The 7026-nt window shown below is 49.0% G+C and overlaps 1 pseudogene; it reads left to right on the top strand.

Annotated features, from left to right (window-relative positions):
• Window positions 1-2534: 2534 nt before the first annotated feature.
• Window positions 2535-5004, top strand: LOC113925424 (annotated as a pseudogene).
• The last annotated feature ends 2022 nt before the right edge of the window (window positions 5005-7026 follow it).

The raw sequence follows: 7026 nt of genomic DNA, 5'->3' as shown, positions 1-7026 counted from the left end.
GGGTTGCTTGGCAATTGGACAGCCTCCTCTGGCGGAGCAGGGATTGCCTGAGTGAGTAACTCTTAGCAGGCCGGGGAGTGGAGGATGATGTCAGACAAATAGCCTGCTCTCCATGCCGCCTGCAGAGCTGGGGGCCAGAGGGTGAGGGTGGGGATCCAGAAAAGAAGGGGGCAGTGGTACAGGAAGGTGGGGGTGAAGGCACCGCTTGCAAGCTGAGCTGTCCAGCGAGGGAGAGCACCTGGAGAGGGGGAATGGTGAATGAATTCCAGAATCTTTAGCTCTTTCAGATCTGGGGGTGGGAAAATATGGAATCTAGAGGAGAAATCAGAAAGAACAGATGAACCCCAAAAATAGCTTCCGGAGGGCTTGGTGCCTGTTTCCAGCTGCTGTCGGAAGGGCTGCTGGGTTTGAACGGTGACTCAGAAGGCAAGGAGGGGCTGCAGACACCCCAGGCCTTGGAGCTCGTGAGGGCGTGGCCCATGGGTCCCAGGAGAGCAGGGGTTCCCCCTTGCCACCTGGCTGCGATGTTGGCCACGCCTCTCCTGTGGCAACTTGACTGACTAGCGCTGATGGGTCCTCACAGGCCACTCAACCTTCCCTGGGCCGTCCAGAGGGAAGAAGAGCATGACTGAAGCTGAGGAGCATCACTACCCTGGTGATTCCTAAAACAGATGGACCCCCGAGGGGAGGGGACAGGTAGGGGACGGGTCATACATGGTGGCTTCCCTAGTTCCCTCAGGAAATGAGGGCAGGAAACCCCTGATGTCACCTTCTCAGCCAGCCGGTCCACGGGAAGTGGCAGGGCCAGGCAGCCGGTCAAACAAGACCCCTTTTCTAAAATGCCTCTCCCATCAAAGCCTCACTGAGTGTGTTCTCCAGCCCCGCACTCCCATGGCAGCGCCCCAGCACCCTGCCTCACCTCACCTCCTTTCTCTGGGGAGGGGGGTGGATTTCTTTTACTGTGGTAAAATACACAAAACACCAAACTTACCACTTTACCCATTTCTCTGTATACACTTCGATGGCATTAAGCACATTCACGATTTTGTGCAGCCATCAGCATTCTCCAGAACTCCTTCTTCTTCCCAAATTGAAACCCTGTCCCTGTAAAACAGTAACTCCCCTCTCCCTCTCCCCCTCCCCCCCCACCCCCGCTCCTGGTGACCTCTAATCTTTTTGTCCCAATGAATTTGCCTCTTGTAGCAAATTCATTACCTCATGTATTACCTCATGTATTTAGGATCATATAGTATTTGTCCTTTTGTTTCTGGCTTACTTCACTTCGCATCATATCCTCAAGGCTCATCTTCATTGTAGCAGGTGTCAGGATGTCCTCCCCTCACCCTTTCTATGGCAGGTCTGCTCTACCACCATCAATGTCACTGACCCCCCACCCTCTACCACCACCGCCCTGCTGACAAAGAACAGACAAAAGTTACCTTTCTTCAGGCCATGCTTTTAAATCATTTTTGAATCGCAAGCACTAAGAGCAGGTGCACATCACCATTTGTGCACGTAGAAGCCCTGTGGTGTATCCGCTCTGCAAGCGTCTCGGGGGAGGAAGCAGGTTCTCGGGCCCTGGCACGGACCACACAGCTGGGACCCACTGGTTGGCGGCTCCCTGCCCAGTGCCCTGTGCTGTTCTCTGGGGGCCCCACGTGGACTTATATCTCCAACTCCAACCGCCCCCCCCCCCGCCCCGCTCATCAGGAAAGGAGAGGAAAGCACCCATTTTGTAGCCCCGCTCTGGCCACCACACAGGGTGGGGGTGGGGGTGACCGGAATAATGAATGACCCCTGACAGCCTTTGGAGTTCACAAAGCTCGCTCCCACTGGTCCTGTCGTGTAACCCCCAGCAGCGTTGCAAAGGCAGTGGTGCGAAAACCCTTCTTCGGTTGGAATAACATGCCTATCATGCATGCCACATGCCACGAACCCAGGACCCTCAGGTCCCAAGCTGGCCCAATTCAAAGGGAATCAGGAGTGCCTAGGGATATCTAAATGGTTGCCTGAATGCGCAGAGATAGTAGAGGCCACACTGCGGGCCAGGCTGGTCTCAGGAATCCAAGCGAACCTGAACCACGTGGCCGCCTTTGCAGTCAAGGGAGCCTCTCTCCCCTCCCCCCCATCTTTTCTTTCCTCCTCCCTCCCAGCGCTGAGAAGTCTGGAACTCCACAATCGGCTGCTCTGGAAAAGGGGGAAGGGGGGAAAGGGGAGGAGACAGTGAGTTGCCATGGTGATGGCAGCCAATGAGAGATTCTCTGCTACCAGGGGAGGGGAGCACTCTGTCTGAGTCCCTTTTACTGACCAATTCGGGAGGAGGCCTGAGGCAGGAGGACAGGACATCACAACCTGGGAGCAGAGACCAAGGTGGGGGGAAAGGGAAATACAGAAAGCTGCCTTATTTCTAGAGTTATTTAGCTAGTATCTGAGTATTACACAGTGAAGGACTGTGTGTGTGTGTAGTCAGTAAATCTCACTACAGCCTGTGAGAAAGGGACTCAAGACCCCATTTATACAAGAAACAGAGTCAAATGGTCCAGGTAACTTGCACACAGCCTCCCATTAAGTGGTGAGACCTAGATTTGAATTGGTGGGGGCTAATATCGGGAAGACGGAGAGTAGGCGAGCCACATACAGCTCTGCCCGCCCAGCCTTACCCAGATGGGAGAGTCCCAGAGCTTCCCCAAGATGGCATAAGGCAGTACGGTGGAACAGCGAAAGAAATAGGAACAGAGAACGGGAAAAGGAACAGAGAAAGAAATACAGTTATTTTAGGAAAAAGTGTCAAGCATTGAGTCCAAAGGTTAAAGAGTGAGGAGAGCAATCACCAAGGTCAAAGCCCAGAGGTGAAGAGGGGTGGGGTCGCCACCAGGGAACAGATGGAGGGGAAGGAGATGGACTGAGCGTTCCTTGCACGTCAATGTCCAAAGCTGTCTTGAGCTCCGCTGAGGAAGGTGGGTGAACAGAGGCCAACCCTGGGCCCGCTGCATCGGCTGTGGGAGAGCCAGCTGCCTGTGATCAGTCCATCTAAATATAGCAGCTGGACATTAGTCAAAGGGACACAGGGCCCGTGAGGAGCAGATCGGCGATGTCGCTCTGCTGACTGCCACTTTCCACAGCTCAGGGTGCACCGTGGCAATGGGCGCGGGAGGCCATTCACTGAATCCACGCCTGCTGCCTGGCTACCCTGTGGGACTCCAGTCATCTACCTCTTCCCAGGGTGGAAACATGACTATGATGTGGGAAAGGGGGCTCCACATCTTCCTGTCGATGTCAAAGGGTGGAAAGAAGTTGCAGCATAAAGGACTGATTTTCCAGAAGCCAGGCATGTAAGGGCAGTCCCTGTTCAATGACTCGACTCACCCATAACTCAAGCTCACAGCCCCCCGGGAACCAGAGGACAGTGCCCAGGCCCCAAAGGGGCTCTGCCTGTCACAGATGTAGTTCTATTATAAGGCCAGCAGCACAGTCACCTTGGGGACCCTCAACAAACTTCTGGTCGCTTTCCAAACTTCAGGAAATAATGGTCCTTGCCTCACACAAGAATTCAGAATATCTGGTCACTGCCCGTGCAGGCTGCTGCCCTCATGCCAATGCAATGTTTAAAAACTGTGTGTCTTAAATGAGCTTTTATTTTCTGCCTTTATTTTAGGGGGAGACTGAAGTTTGGGAGATCTCTTCTATAGAATTTATTGAATTGAATACTGTCAGACATTTACCTAAAACAAATAAAAACATGCATACTACGTAATTTTTAAAAACGTGAGCCATGCTATCTCACTTGAGGACTGGCTCCCGTGATTCATGAACGCTTGTGACACCAACAGCTTAGATTTTTTTCAATCAACCGAAACACAAATAAAACTTAGCCAATTCAAATCTAGGCAAGGTTGGATTGCTGAACCTGTTTATTTATGCTGTTAAGTGGATTTGTAAACTAAATTGTAATGATGGTTAATATTTAGAACAACATATGATGTTTATAAAAACAACACATATCTGGGGGACTACAACCTGTAAGTCACTTAGAACAGTGCCTGATGCAAAGTATGTGCTCAATAAACGTCAGCTTTTATTTCTGTTGAATTCAAAAGTAGACTACCTGTGAGTTTGCAAGTAACAGAAGCCGGTTTCAAACTTAACAAAACAGGAGCATTTCTATCAAAACTGAACACACACACACACACACACACACATTAGAGAATGGGCACAACGAGCATCCTCCTCCCAGAGGAAGGCGCTGTGGCTGAGACTGTTGCAGGGGACCCGAGCCAAATAGTCACCTTCAGAATGTGGGCAAAGACCCAAGTGAGACCTCTCCCTGGCAGGTGGCACAGACCATTGCAAAGGCTCCATTAAAAGGAGCAAGACAGGTCAAAACCTCCCGAAGAAACAATATGATGCCTTAACTCCCTGATTTCGCCAGACCCTGAAGAAAATAACAGAGATCAAAATGTGATGAGAGAAGCTGCCCTTACTTGCCGAGGCCACGTTCACAGTCCGAGGGGACTTGGGCACCACAGTTATCTACAGTGTAAGTGAAGGCTAAGTGGAGTTTCCGGCGAGGATAATGCCGCAGGTGATATTTGCCAGTATTTGAACATAACCATGAAGGAACTGACAGTTACAAACTGACTGGTTTAGCCAGAGGTGGGGACGATGCCTCTGAATTAAAGAGGAATAATGCCAAAGCAGTAGGAGTAGCTTCGCTGCAGACTTCCTTTGTTACTTTGGATGAAGCTGTTAAGATAACCCACAGGCGTGTAAATACCACTGAACATGTTATCCTTCCCCGGATTGGACGCACCCTTGCTTGTATCATCACAGAGCTGGATGCGAGGGAGTGAGACTTCTACAGGTTAAAGAAAATACAGAAGAAGAAAAAGATTCTCCAGGAAAAATCTGAGCAGGACTTGGCGCAGAGGAGTGTAGCTGGAGAGAGGACGGGAGCCCGCTAATCTGCTGGCTGGACAAAAGCACAGAACTCTTTTGTTCAGATAGTCTTTCCTGCTCAGCTGCGTTCAGAAGCCCTCGGGCTGAGCATCTGAACTCGAGGTGCGTAAGTTCGGTATGGGTGGCTCTTTATTGTTTTGGTCTAGGAATTGCGCAGGTTGTAAAATTTTCTTGGGTGTCCATTTATGGGATTTCCTTTGCAGAATCATAATTCCGCAATGATTTGTCACAGAAGAGATTGGTAGAACCTGCCTGGGAACTTGTAGAATTTATTCTGCGCAAGTATTACCCCACTCCATGTACATCTGTGTTACAAGTGACCTGCTTCCCAGACACATGAGGAGATTGCCCTTGAGAAACGTGGGAGATTGCCCTGATTACGGTGGCCTTGGGGCAACACATGTGGGCCAACTACCCTGTAGCGTGCTGCCCACTCGCGCACCCTGACACCGTCCCCTGAGACTGCTGCAGCCATCCTTGTGTGACCGCGGCACTTCTCTCCACAAGCTTTATAAAAACCTTCACTTTTCCTTGCATGACAGGTCTCTGCCCCGTCCGTCCTGGAAGCGGTTCTGCCAGCTTAAATGTGACTGTGGTACAAAAGACAGTAAAATGATTTTAAAAATGAGTTCTTCCTGGGGCACCTAGGTGACTCAGTTAGCGGCTGCCTTCGGCTCAGGTCATAATCTCAGGGTCCTTCGATGGAGCCCTTCGATGGAGCCTCCTCGGGGGGGGGAGTCTGTTTGAGATTTTCTCCTTCCCCCTCTGACCCTCCCCCCCACATGCACTCTCACTCGCACATGTGTGCACACGCTCTCTATCTCTCTCTCAAAATAAATAAATAAATCTTAAAAAAAAAAGATGAGTTCTTCCTTTTTTCCCCAAGTTATTGCTAAGACTAAGAGTCAACATGCTTATGCTCAGACCTGCACATGGGATTGTCATCCAAAAAGAGCTTTCTCTGTAGACATGAAAGAAGGGGGTAGCCTCTCCCTCCCCACCTCACTCCCCGTCATATATCAGTGTTTTACAAATAAGCTTAATGAGATGATTGTTGAAATTTGGGAGTAGTAATAAATAGATGATTGCCAAGGGAAAATAAAGAAAATGGGCAAAAGATATGAGGAGACATTTCATCAACTAGAATATACAGACAATGAATATACACATGCAAAAACGTTTAATGTTACTAGCGATAAGGGAGATGCAATTTAAGACCACAATGAGACTAGAACAAGTAAAATAAAAAATGACACTATCAAATGCTGGTGATGATGAAGAGAAACTGGAACTCTCATACATAGCTGATGTGAAGGCAAAATGGCACAGCCACTCCAGAAAGGAGTCTATTAATTTCTTTTAAAAAAACAAAACACTCACCATACAACCCAGCAATTGCACTCCTGGGCATTATTCCCAGAGAAATGAAAACATGTTCACAAAAAAACAGGTAGTACACAAATGCTCATAGCAGCTTTATTTGTAATAACCCTAAACTGTAGACAACCAAAATGTCCTTGGAGAGGTGACTGGTTAAACAAAAGTAATACACCCATGCCAGGGAATACTAATCCGCAGTAACAGTGGATGCACAACTGATATTCATAACAACGTGGATGTATCCCAAAGAATTATGCTGAGTAAAAAAAAAAAAAAAAAACAGTCTCAAAAGGTTACAGACTGTCTGATTCCACTTGTAGAATATTCTCAAAATGACAAAATTAGAGAGGTGAAGAACAGACTGGTAGCTGCGGGGGATTAGGAACGGTGGGAGGAGGGGTGACTACACAAGGGTGGCAATAAGAAGATGTTTACGGGATGGACCTGGCCTGTATCTTGACCGCAGATCTACAGAGGTGATAAAATGGCACACATTATAGCAATGTCAATTTCCTGGTTCAATGTTGTACTACAGTTATGTAAATTGTAACCATGGGGGAAACAGTGAGGGGTCCATGAGACTTCTCTGTACTACCCTTGCAACTTCCTCCTGATCTAGAATTACTTTCTCTCTGTGTTTCTGTCTCGGTCTCTCTCCCCTCTCCACAAAGCCACTTCCTCCTTTGTAGA

This window comes from Zalophus californianus, chromosome 2, assembly GCF_009762305.2.
Source record: "Zalophus californianus isolate mZalCal1 chromosome 2, mZalCal1.pri.v2, whole genome shotgun sequence".
Taxonomy (NCBI): Eukaryota; Metazoa; Chordata; class Mammalia; order Carnivora; family Otariidae; genus Zalophus; species Zalophus californianus.
The sequence above is the reverse complement of the archived record's forward strand: the minus strand, read 5'-3'. Positions and strand labels throughout refer to the sequence as shown.